Raw genomic sequence first — 13,565 nt, forward strand, 5'->3', positions numbered from 1 at the left:
TTAATAAAGTTCATACTTTAAAACTGGGCATCAATTCTGACTTCTTTTCCTAACCTTACAAGCTAAACAACATTCAAGGCCAATTAATTCCATCTCTGAGTCATTCCTGATATCAGGTCCTCCATTCCCACCTCAGTTTCTTAACTCAACAGGCTCACTTCAATACTACCTACCCGCTCTGCATTCTAACTACATCTTCTACAGCTGCCACACCCTTTTTGTCCTCTCAACTCTCACCTTAGACTCAGTAGGAATTAGCCTTAGGCCTCTACTACTGCCATCCCTTTAAAATCATGTTCTCTACCACTTTGAGGAGATGCCCTGGTACAGGTACTGTGGCTGATATGTGAAAGTGTCCTTATCGCTAAGGAATAGAGCAGACAACAGCAATCGGGAGAACCCATCCATCAGTGTATTAACCCCACTATATTTCTCATTAATTCTTTTCCATGCCATTTCCTGGACAATTTTTTGTAATGAAAGATCAAATGCAGTTGATCTCTCTCTATGTTAATACTCTTTGTTCTGTGATAAATCATGTATTATCTAAGTAAATATGATTCTTATCTACTCAAGGCACCTCTGTGATAATTGATTATCTGAAGCCCAAAGACTTCAGTTGAAGCAGTAAAATGAAGATGCATTGTTTAATTTTATGCTATTGAAACAAAGTGTTGAGTAAATTCCTCCTTCTGAGTTTTCAGTTAAAATACAGCATTTACAAAATATTATAAAGAACATGAGTCTACAACAACTGCAGTTCCAAAATCTAACTGTATTTCAACATTCATGTAACAACTGTTTAAAGTCTAGAATGTGAAGTAACAACAGAGGGGCTTATGTTCAAAGGATAAAAGCTTCAATATGGTCAAAATGAAAGCTAGTTGCGGAAGATCCTACCACAGTCCATGACTTAGGCAATCCTAGAGCATTGAAAAGACTAAAACATGTTCCACATCTTTCTGTGGCTTTCTAAATAAGAGCGGGAGAGCAGTTTCAGTGCTGTCTGTTCTTCACTGCTTACTAGAGGTGCTATAATATAGCTCTTCCCATTTAACAGGCCAAGCCAAATCCAGTGCAGCATCCACCACGAGTCTCTAAAAGTCAACAGGCTATTTAAGATAATCATTAGCATTCAAGATTAAAGCCTTTACAACACAATCAAAAAAAGGAACAAATTTTATCCCAATTAAAAAAAAACATGACCATGCACAAGGAAAAGCAGTCTCCAGATTTGCCTGTTCAACAAAATTAAGAAGTATGTTCAGGGAATCTATAATCAAATACAATTAGTATACTTTAAACAGTCCGCTGAAAGGTCAGGAACACACGGAAAATCTAGGGAGCACAAGATTGATTAAACAGAACTTGTGAGACACAAGTTCTTGTAGCGCCTGACAATGTCACCTACAAAGTTTTAAGAATGATCAAAGCTGAATCATTGGCAGTTGTTCAGACACCTGTGCTATTTCTGAATTTCTTTCCTCAAATACAATGGTTTGTGAAGATAAAATATATATATGTGTGTGTGTGTGCGTGTGCGTGTGTGTGTGTGTATACACATTCTTAGCCTACTTGTCTTCCATGTATTCTCTTCTTGAATGCTACAAAGAGGCAGTAATTTTGAGGCAGAGGACAGGAAACATTGATAAGTATTTTAGTAGATCCTTCAAGAAAACGTACAAAGCCATTGTTTCACTGATACACACTGGCATTTCAGCACAGACCAATTAATATCTGAAATAAAGTTGATGCACAGAGACTCTGGAACCAGATATTCCCACTAGTTTTACTCTTTTATTGGCCTTTTTCCCTCCTCTACATGAATCACCAAATTATACTCACCTTCTGCTTCACTGGTAGACTGGAGGATTCAAATTCCTTTTTCCACAAAAGGCCATAAAACATCTAGGCATTTTTTACTATGACTTGGCCTACATGGAGAAAATGGAAATGGAAGAAATCCAGTCTACCAGAACCTGATCTTAATTCTACCGCTGGGGTATTGCCTCCTCTAGCTGAGAAAGTAAAGGTACAGAAAAGAAAGAAAAAAGAAATTTAGAAAACAAAGAATCACTTACAGTTGCCATAAAAACACAAGAATTTGGTGAACAAAAGTTCCCTATCTACAATGAAAACAGGGTGTAGCAGAAAAATAGAAAATCTATTATCTTATATGAAAACTCAATGTTCCTTTTTGTCATAATATAATCAATAGTTTCTTTACCATTATAAGTCTCTAAATCACATACTAAAGAATTCACGCAAAGAACCAAAATATGAAAATTTTAAGTTTTGTAAATTTCCTAGGGAGTGAAAGATATAACAGGACAGGGCAATAAGGGAAAGCATAGGGACAAGATATTTAAAGAGAACCCAAGTTAAACGAGAAATGGCATGGAAGAAGAAGTCATAAAACAAAATTGAAGAAATACATGAGAGACCCACATAGGAACCCTGGTTCCTGCCTTCAGTCTTACTCAACCCTGGCTAGTGGGAGAACTTAGTGGTAGATCAATACATGAAAAACCTTTTCATCTTTCCTTCTCTTGGTTGCTCATCCTTTCAAATAAAAAGAAAACCAATCTGCAAAAAAAAAAAAATCTGTATTAAACAAAACTGACTAAATAAAATTGCACACATTTAGATAGACGAGGAAGTAGAAAGACCAGAAATAGAGCATAGTAGAACTATGCTCTCAACTGTTGATCAGAAAAAGCAGAAGAAGTAGGCAGGCACGCAAGCAGCCTAGTGGTTAAGATATCAGTCCACAGGGCATACCAAAGTACTCAAGGTTCTGATGTCATCTTCCTATACATGCAGTCCTAGGGAAGCATGATGCCGTGGGAGGTCTGGGTTGACTTCCTGGGTCTCAGTCTCAGGCTTAGCCCATCCTAGTCCTGGCCATTAGTCATGCATCCATTGAGTCAATGGATGTCAGCCTGCAATTTGTCTGTCTCTACCTTTGCCTCTCAAAAGAAGGTGATTGAAGGGTCAATACAGGTATTTAGATCTAAGAAAAGAAAGGAGGGTTCAGTAAAATCAAATGTTACTTAGAAGTCAGAGGATGAGGGAAATTTAGAGACATCTGACGATCCTGAGATACTAATTTTCAGAATCAAGGTTAACAGCAAAGCCACATCAGAAAACAACTCAGTACATTTAAAAATTGCTCTGTGAAGCAGCCTAGCAATGGACAATAGATGCACAGACACAGTGTAAATTTTTGAAGCTGGATGAGACAATCCGTACACACTTGCGAAGATGAGTAGGCATTGGTGGCCACATTATGTCTGAGTATGCCTGAAAAAATTAGCCATGCTGTAGGAAAAAATAGGTAATCATACTAGATATATGTTACTTTTACATAAATTTTAAAAAAAAGCTGAACAGTAAAAAGCTGAACATTAGGGCCCAGCGCAGTGGCGCAAGTGGTTAAGGTCCTCGCCTTGCACGCCTGGGATCCCATATGGGCTCCGGTTCTAATCCCGGCAGCTCCACTTCCCTTCCAGCTCCCTGTCTGTGGTCCGGGAAAGCGGTAGGGAACTGCCCAAAGCTTTGGGACCCTGCACCCATGTGGGAGACCCAGAAGAGGGTCCTGGCTTTGGACCGGCATAGCATCGGCCGTTGCACTCACTTGGGGAGTGAATCATCGGAGGGAAGATCTTCCTCTCTGTCTCTCCTCTCTGTATATCCGCCTTCCCAATAAAAAAAAAAATAAAAATAAATCTTTAAAAAAAAAGTTGAACATTAAAAAGCAATAGTGTTGGGCTCAACATGGAAGCCTAGCCTTGCATCCAACAGGATCCCATATGGGCAACGATTCTAATCCCAGCTGCTCCACTTCTCATTCAGCTCCCAGATTGTGGCCTGCTAAAGCAACTGACTAATGGCCCAAAGCCTGGGAACCCTGCATCCACCTGGGAGACACAGAAGTTCCCAGCTTCAGATTGGCTCAGTTCTGGCCATTGCAGCCACTTGGGGCGTGGATCAGCAGACTTGAGATTTTTTCCCTCTGTATCGCCTTCTCTCTGTAGGTCAGCCTTTCCAATAAACACAAATAAATCTTTATTTTAAAAAAACTGATTCAATGAGCACTGCTTATATTAAATATGTCACCACTCATCAGCTGTAAAACAACAGGATATTAATTACAACCCTGTTTACTTCATAAATGACCTTTCTTATTGATTTTACCACCCACAAAGTCTAGCCTAACTGAGCATTCCATAGACTTTTTGTGCAAGTCGTACTGGTGAATACAATGGAGACATCACCTATACTGAGTCCCAACTCTCCAAATCCCTTGTTCCAAGGACATGATTTGCTTGCTTCTTTTAGCCAAATGGCTCTCTTTGGGACAGGGCAGTCGAGCAAGGCCAGAATGTGCCTGAGATGTCAAGGATCCAGGTGGAAGGCAAGGTGACACTGCAGAAGCTATGGTCCAGGGGAAGTCAGCAAATCAGACCAACTCAAGGGAGGCCTCGGGGACCAGGCACAGCAGGCCCTGTCATCACACGAGGCCCGGATTATTTGTAGGATGACGGTCATCATATAATATTAACTGCTACATGAAGCAGTCTGGCTTTTTTCCCACGGGAGTTACTACCTCTAAAGTTTATAACATCAGGAACTGTACTTCTTCTACATGAAAGAATTAAAATTCTGTGTGGCCAATCCGAATTTAATGTAAATTGGATTTTTTCTAAAAAATATCCTCTAAAGATATTCATAAATCATTTTATTTCCTGTTATTCTCAGGGCCAAAAAAAGTAACATTTATTAGAATAAGCTTCCCATTCTTGTTCAAAGCAGTTAACTCCTTTTAAAAAATACAGTTGCAAATAATGGTTCATCTTCCTACCCATTGTCTTTTCCGTACTGTCAATGCCTTTCCAAAACTAACATAAAAATGTTTAGTCTGTATTCCTATCATGCACAGTCATCTATGTAGACTGTAGCTGATCAAAAATGCAGAGGCCCTTGGCAGTGAATGCCACCTCTCTTAAACTTTTTGTTTTCATTAAACAGGGATGACCAAACAACTACCTTGTGTTGCTGAATTCTAGATGAGAATTTAACTTGGAGAAAAGGGCAAGTGGAATGCCCCTCTTTTCTTTGCGACTTCCAATCACTCCTAAGGATGTTGATAGACATATTTTGCCTAACCAGGAGGAGAAATGACTGAAGAGGAAGGCTTCTGCTGTGGAGGTGAGAGAACGGTTTTGGAAACATGAGCTCTCTCAACAGTGGGATTCAAGGCTGAAATTCAAGTAGGGCATAACCTCTTGGCAAGGTAGCCCACTGAATTTCATTCTGTACAGTGAAAACTGAGAAGCAGTGGATAACTGTGCTCCTGCATCCTTTGCTTGATCTTCTGCCAAAAAGAGAACCATGACAAAAAATATTTTTTTTCAAAAAACTCATTTAAAACTTGTAACTTACAACTCAAGTTTCTGATAAATAAATAACTCACTCATTCACTCACTCACTCACTCAACTAGATCCAAACTCGGTGGCTAATGGCATTGAGAAAGGTAAAAAGGAACTTGTACTTTATCACAGAGGCAGTGCACAGAGGTTTTCAAAGACTAGCAGTCCTGCCGAAAGGAACTCTCAGCAGCAGCTTCCTGCTGACGGTCACTGGGGCGCCTCTGGTGGTGAAGTGAGTGCCCTTTACAAACAGGGCTGCATGAAATCTGGCAGGTCCCTTTGGGAACAGCAATCTATTTTGCTTTTGAGATCCAGGGAAGTAGATTGTCCTCTCATGGCACAAGGCAACTCACTTGGCATATGTAAAACAGGACTTGGACCCACTGGTACATAGAGTAAATAAAAGCTCAGAAGTCACCTAGGTGTGGGAGATGAAGGACATCAGGGCAAAAAGGAGGACAACAGCATCATCTGGACACCCTTCATCTTATATAATAATAGAAAGCTCCCCAGTGATCCCAGCATGAAGAATGCGCCTAAATGAGCAAAATACAGCAACTCTGTTGACAAAGAATCCTTGAAAGATATTTTTTTTTTATTTGTGAGCTGGTCTGCCAGAATTCTGATTACCTTTGATAACAAATAAATCTACTCCTGGCAGAAAGTAACAACAGTATGCCTTGCCCCCTATGGGTCACCGTCTAAAAACGATGAAAGTCCCAACTTCAGGAGTCTAATTTGAACAGATGGGACCTAATCACGGTGGTGTGTGGATGCATAGCAAATGCTGAGTTAAGGTCCACCTTGGATGTGCTGAGCTCAGTCACAAGATTGACTTTTAAAAATCCCTAATGTCATCAAAGCATTGTGCTGATGAGCCTCTTTCAAGTGATCCAAAATCATGTAGTTATCAAAACAAATGACAAACATCATGACTTGGATTTAAAGCTTCTCAGTAGTAGTCCACATTATTCAACACACTCTGTCATTCTTTTTTTGGTATTGAAATAATCTGTTGTTTTTCTTCTATTCCTTTTCTATTTATAAGGAGGGAACAAACTGCTTGCATTTAATAATACAATTTTCAGAGCAAAATGATATTTACCCCGCCCACCCTCTTATGCTTCTTTTTTGTTTTTATTTTACACCTTACATACTTTCATTTCCCTCATTCCTTTGGACTTTGAATTAAAGGATAAACCTCCCCTTATCGATAATTCAGTTAAAAAAAAATAAAACAAAAAGCCTTGCTTCCAGGACCAAACACAATGGCTCAATTGGCTAAATCCTCCCCAGCAAGCACCAGGATCTCATTTGGGTGCAGATTTGTGCCCTGCCTGCTCCACTTCCCATCCAGTTCCCTGCCTAATGGCCTGGAAAGGATTAGAGGATGGCCTGAAGCCTTTAGACCCTGTATGGAAGAACTGGAAGAAGCCTCTGGCTGCTGACTTCAAATTTGCTCTGGTCATTGTGGCCTTATGGGGACTGAACCAGCCAATGGCACATCCTTCTGTCTCTCCTTTTCTCTGTGGACCTGCCTTTTCAATGAAAGGCATTTAGTAGCATGTTTTAGTCATTTGGTAGCATCTTTTTTGACTTCATGGTGTTGTTAATTTCTTTTTTTTCCCTGATGTTCATTTTGTTTTTTGGCTTTTCATTTAAGGGGATGTATAGTAGCCGTGTAATGGAACCTGTCATATCTAGTAACATGTTGTTTAACTTCATGGCATTGTAAATTTCTATTTTTCTTTCTATTGTTGATTTTGTATTATGATTTTTCATTTGAGGGGATGTACAGTAGCTGTGAAATGGAGACTAACATATCCAGATGTGAGGATACAATGTAGTACACATTTCTACTTCCAGACAGAAATGGACTTAAACTGTGTGCTAGATCTTGACAATAGGATGCTGGACTCTCTGCCATCGTCTATGCCTGCAATGAAGGACATACGACTGTGCATGAAGAACTATACTTTATTAATGATATAGAAGAACTGGGGGGTGAGGTAAAGGGGCTGGGATAAGGGAAATACCAGGAGCGTATGGAACCGTATCATAAAATGAAAATAATAATAACATAATAATAATAATAATAATAATAAAGGTAAAATGTGAAAATAAATAAATAAATCTTCAAGAAAGCGTCTTTTCCACTGCTTTACTGGAGTATTTTCAAACAGATGCAGAACTAGTGATAAATGCAAAACCAAGCCTTAAATATTCATCTACTAAAAAAAGTTAGGCACACAAGTACAGATGCCTCAGGGGATTTTACCGTCCTTAAAAAGAAAGCATAATGTTTCTATTCTACTTTACTTATTGTCTTTCAGAGCCCAAATAGGTACTAAGCATACAACAAAATGAAATATTAGGTTGTAGAAATGAATTAAAACTCATTTCTCCAAAATTTGGATGTATCCTGCAAGTATTCAGCTTACATCACGCAATTATAAATTATGCTTGAATCATCACTCAGTGTTTAATAAGCAAACCGAACTTTCTTTTGACACTAACACAAGAAAATCACTAATAATAAACATCTGCAATAATAAACTTCAAAGCAAGGGATCAGAACTTCAAAGCAACATAACTTAGGCCAAAGAGACAAATCACTGTGAAATGTAAATGTCTAATTGGCAGTGTAGGCAAAACAAAACAAGGGAAAGGGGCTAATAACTAAGTGGGGAGGTGTCTACCAAACGTTTTATGCAGAAAGGGTAGATTATGGGAAGTTCAAGCAGAGGTTGTAAAGCGATAGCAAGAAGCAGTTCTTTCAAGAGGTAAATACATCATGTGTAATTTCATAATCCCCATCAAAAGTATCCAAAATATTTAACAAACAAAGCAGTTGAACAAAGCAGAAGAAGCTTTTAGAAAGATGGTAACAATTGGTTCAGTCTGAATTATGAAGGGGCTCAAATTAACATAAGTGTTTTTACTTTAAAGGAAACACTGGCTTTAGGCGGTACAGTTTAGTATTAGCAAACTATGAAGTAAATGATTTATAATGCAGCAATTATCAAGATGGTACAGAATCTGAGCTGTAAATAGAGAATAAACAGTAGGAAGACTAAAGAATAGAAGTTTGGAAAATGTGTTGGAGAGATTAACAGTTGGTAAGCAGTTTCCTCTGATAACATACTGTAAACGCTTTTTCTTGGGTAGTAGAACTTCTCCTCACTGGATTCTCCTATTGCATCTTCAAATCATAAGGCTCAGTCACTATGTCTGTCTCTGTGCTATTCCAGTGTCAACATCCTTCCATATTTGGGGTCCTGGATCAGCTCATGTCTTTCTAATGTATTTTTCCTCTGCATGACTCTTATGTAATTCAGATTTCCACTTGAAGATCACTTCCCCAGGCAATCCTTCCTGGAGCAACTGATTCAATGTGGTTTCTAAGAGTTGCTTCATATTTTTTTCTTTCTTTTTTTTAAATTTATTTTTGACAATCTTTACATGGTTAATTAAGGTATAAAGGGTTAAGGGCTACAGGAAAGTGGATAAGAATATTATTTTCACATTCTCTTTTTTTCTGTATTTGGAGTGAGGAGGGAGATAAAGGGAGAAGCCCCACCCAGCCTCCCACTCATCCCAAGTTCCTGATGTAGGACATGATCCCAGGCTCTTCCTCAAGTGGTTTTGATAGTTTAACAGTTATGAATTGCTGCCAATCTCGTCATTCCAAACACGATGCATGGCTGTAGAATCCACTGATTGACATAGTCCATCATAGAGTCTCCATTTGCCCAGTTTTTCACTGCCAACCTATGGCTGGGGTAGTTGATTGATTTGTTCTGTCCTCTGTTGTGGTGACAGGTTAACCTCTGCAGGTTCTAAGAGACTGCCATGTGCACCCGATTATGCTTTGTATTTTTCTATGGATCAATGTTCTCAGGTCTATTCCGGGTCCAATTTCTTCTTTAGGCTTGGTTACTCTATTTTTGTTAAATCTTGCAAAATTATCTCAAATCTATTCATGCCACTCATACTCTCTCTCTCTCTCAACTTTGCTAGTTCTAGTTACTGACTGTTATTTCTGAGAGATTTAAATAAACCCTGGGAACTTTCATTATATTCTGTAAATCTCATAAAGAGATCTCTCATTAAAAAGAAAGATTAACTTATTTTTATTGTTAAAGCAGATTCATAGAGAGAAGGAGAAACACAAAGACTTTCTATTTGCTGATTCAATTCCCAAATGGCCACAAAGGCCAGAGCTGGCACAATCTGAAGCCAGGAGCCACTTTTTAAAAAACCTGGTTATATAATGATTGACATAACATGCTAAATAATTCATACACCTAAATATTTTTTTAAAATTGGAAAGAAGTCTATCGATTCAGAATCTGGAAGTTGAAAAGAAGGCACTCCTCTTTCTAGCATCTGTCTTCCTTACTCCCCTTAGGTAAAACAAACTCCATCACAAAAATGAGCAAACAAATCTCTTCTCTTCTTACTGCTTAATACCCTCACATCAGTCACTAATATGGAATTTAACAAATCATTAAGTATTTCTCCAAATAACACAGAATGGGGCACCTTCTGCTACCCTAAACTTGAACAGCTCTGACCGACAAGAATGATAAGATACACTCACAATGACTGTTAAAATAAGTGTACTCATTTTATTTATTTATCTGCCTTTTCACAACTACAAAATTAATCAACAGATCAATAGAAAGTTACAGCAGACATCTTGTATTAAGGCTAATCTCTCTCAAGATAGGATGAAGTCACCCTTGCAAGGTAACATGTTTTAAGAAAACAAAGACTATCATAATCAGGAGACTATTGAAACCCATTCTTCGTTAATAACTTTTCAGCAAAACGGAAAATTGTGGGAGACTAAATATGAGCCACATTGACTGTGTTAAACAATCATTATTGCAATAACAAAAATAGGCCTAGCAATCTGTGACTAAAATCAAAACTGTTAAAAGTCAGATTAAACGACTACAAAGGAAAAAAAAAAAAAAAAGACCCAATCAATGAGCAACCAGTAATGTAGCCCTGGTCTGAAGATTAAAAAAGAATTTACTTAGGGTTTGATCCATTTCAAAACAAGGTGAATACAACTACAAATGTAGGCACTCAGTAACACAGTTTTCTTTTCTTTAAAAAAAAAATCTTTGAATCACTGATCAACTTGCAGCTTTTATGTTCTCCCTTCCACCAGAATATAAGATATGAATGTCTTCAGTCATTAGTGGATATGCATACTTGCAGTTTAAGCATGTCTCACTTAATGTACTGCACATTGTGTGATAATATACTCAAAATACCCAAGAAAGAAACGACTTAGTGCATTCAAGTGCTTTTGCTCAGTTTACACTCTCAGTTTGGCACCTATCCCCTATTTCCTTTCTCAAAGCTATGGGGATTGCAGTACCACCAGCAACAAGGTATTTGCACACAACACTCTTCTTTATATCTTATCAGAAACAACCACTTTCTCAAAATTTCCTTATCAGAATTTCCTTCAAAACTCATTGAGTATCACCTTGTCCCATGGCCACCTTCATCCACAAAGTTTGAAAAGGGTGAAAGATGGGAGGAATTCCAGCCAATAAGGAAGAAATGAGCTATTGAAGAAAAAGTATCTGCTACTACACAGGATAACAAGTGAGTCGTGTAGAATGCTTAGGAACTAAGAAGTGGACTCTATAAAATTTATCTAGAAAGGACATGCTTATTGGCATCCTTTGTGAATTGGGGTCTTTATATAAATGAGGACCAGCAGAACCAGGAGGAGTTACAAGAATTAAGACAGAGGAATGACAACCCCTTTTCCTCAACTATTGCAGAAGGGCTCATGAACATGCTCTTCCTACCAGCCAACTGTATCTAAAGATAGTTTCCTAGAAGCTTTTGTCAAAGTTGTCAGTCCCTTGGTCTAAATCTCAGCCTTCTTAGGTCAGAAGTCGGCAAGATCTATGAAGCACAATGATCTTTCTCTTGCTACAATGTCAGAGTGATACAAGTCAACAGAAACCTTTTCAAAAGAGACAAAACAGAAAAATTCACGCTTGGTCTGTTCAAACACTCTGTAGAACAGCAAACGTTAAGAAGAGAGTGGCAAAGGTTCAGTGTTTGTATCTCAGTGATTTGCAGGAGGAGGGTATAAGAAAGGTACTTTCTGCTAAATTCTCACTTTCCACTCTCGGGCCAGATTCCTGTAGTTTTCATCATGTATCTTTTTTGTGATTAATGATGTGCACTCAGTTAATGGAATACAGCAGATTAGGTTTCCACTAATAGTTTTGCAAGTTACATACACTGTCAGTCTGCCTCATTTAGTAACAACCTAACTGTTCAGTAGAAAAGTGATGAAATTAATCCCAAAGCAGAACTTAATTTCATGTATACAAGACTTTGTAGGTCAGATTTCCAGAGTGCAGAAAAGTACACTTCAGAGGTGTGCAGCTCTTCATTGCAAATCTAATAGTGATATAGTATACCATCTAATAGTGAGATAATACACCATCTAATAGTGAGATAATACACCATCTAATAGTGAGATAATATACCACTAAAGACTTTGTTTGCTTTCACTTCTGTTTAGTAATTGCTTTAGGAATGCATTGCATTGACTTAAGATCTGTAAAATCGATAAAATAGTATGCTGAAACTATGGCAAGTAGAACCAATGTAATATGATAATTTCTACAATTAATACATGGAGCTGAGAAAACTTCTATTACTCTGAAGACAAAAATCAGTTGCTTATACGAGTGTTAATGTATTACTGCAATTACTATGTCAAAAAATAAAATTTGCATATGTTTTTCCTGTTTCTGCTACACAAAATGTTGGCTATAATTACATGCGTATGTACCTGTATTTTCAAGGGCATTCTTATCCTTAAAGGTGACTGGAATATAAATGCAATCTACCATTGCAAATAACCAGTATCCTCCTCCATTCTGGAGCTATAACAGCCTCAAAGAACACTAATTATTGTTAGAGCAAACTGATTTTCATAGACTGTCAGAAACAAAGTAAAGTATGAAATATGAAGAAAACTCCAGTAAGTCAACTCATTAATTAAATTTTCTACAATCTGAGCTCACTTCCCCTGGTAAATCTAGTAAAATGTTTCATAGTGTTCATGGTCAAGGCAGTCACCTGACACTTTTTTCTACTAAGGACAAGGCAATTTTCCTTTAACTGTTTTTCATCTAATGCATATTTTAAAGATATTTTATGTGAAATACTTTTGGAACTTTAGCTATTTACTCCAAAAAGTTTGTTTAGACGGAAATATAGTCAAATTAAGTTTATTTCACAAATCTGACACATCCTTCTGAAGAGATCTGAGGTACTCCTTTCCTTTCACACACACACAAAGACAACTCCAAATTTCTCTACTGGCATTTCAAAACTGGCCTCTGACATTCAGTGCTTAAAGTTATTTAATTGCTTTTTAAATAGAGACCTTCTTTACCCTATATCATGCAAAAAAAAAAAAACTGCCACATTTTATCTGTAAATGAGCACTTATCAAAAACTACATGAGTACTGATTTTGAAAGCTATCGAAGAACTATGGGAAAAAATGATGGGATACTTTTTTTTCATGATTTTTCCTTATAACAGAGATCATGTCTAAAGTATATGCAATGCTAACTGTTTCAATAATTGTGTGCAGGCACGGCAAATCTACAAATTACTAACTGATAAAAATATCAGTCATGCATTTTATTGAGCATGATGCAAATAAAAATACTCTGCTATCTGCTCTTATTGATTCATTTTTTTTGTTTTGCTAGGTTAAATGTGTGTTGGAGTGAAACAGCCACACAGGAAATAATTTCCAGCTCAAATTTTAATCTTCAACAAGAAATGTACTCACAGCTTCATTTAGTTAGTTATTTTTTTCTCAGAGAAGACATATCTAAAAGTATCCCCTTGGTCAGGCTGAAAGACCCATGCACAGTTTGTATTTCTTGTTTAAATACAGCACAGTCACACATAATCTAGCAAACTGTCAAGCACAACAAAACTGAACAAAGAACTATTCATCTAGTTCAAGTAAAATAATCCTACATTAGAAGTAACACTACAGTGTAGTCTGTGGCCATAGCAAAATGTGGTTAATATTAATGACTCACATATAGATATAAAAAA

The 13,565-nt window shown here is 37.5% G+C and overlaps 1 protein-coding gene across 8 annotated transcripts in view; it reads right to left on the reverse strand.

Annotated features, from left to right (window-relative positions):
• Positions 1 to 13,565, reverse strand: part of PTPRK (protein tyrosine phosphatase receptor type K) — a 521,455-nt gene that overhangs the window by 312,410 nt on the left and 195,480 nt on the right. The gene's annotated exons all lie outside the window — the stretch shown is intronic.

This window comes from Ochotona curzoniae, unplaced genomic scaffold (assembly GCF_017591425.1).
Source record: "Ochotona curzoniae isolate NIBS_2020 unplaced genomic scaffold, NIBS_Ocur_1.0 scaffold_3890, whole genome shotgun sequence".
Classification (NCBI taxonomy): Eukaryota; Metazoa; Chordata; class Mammalia; order Lagomorpha; family Ochotonidae; genus Ochotona; species Ochotona curzoniae.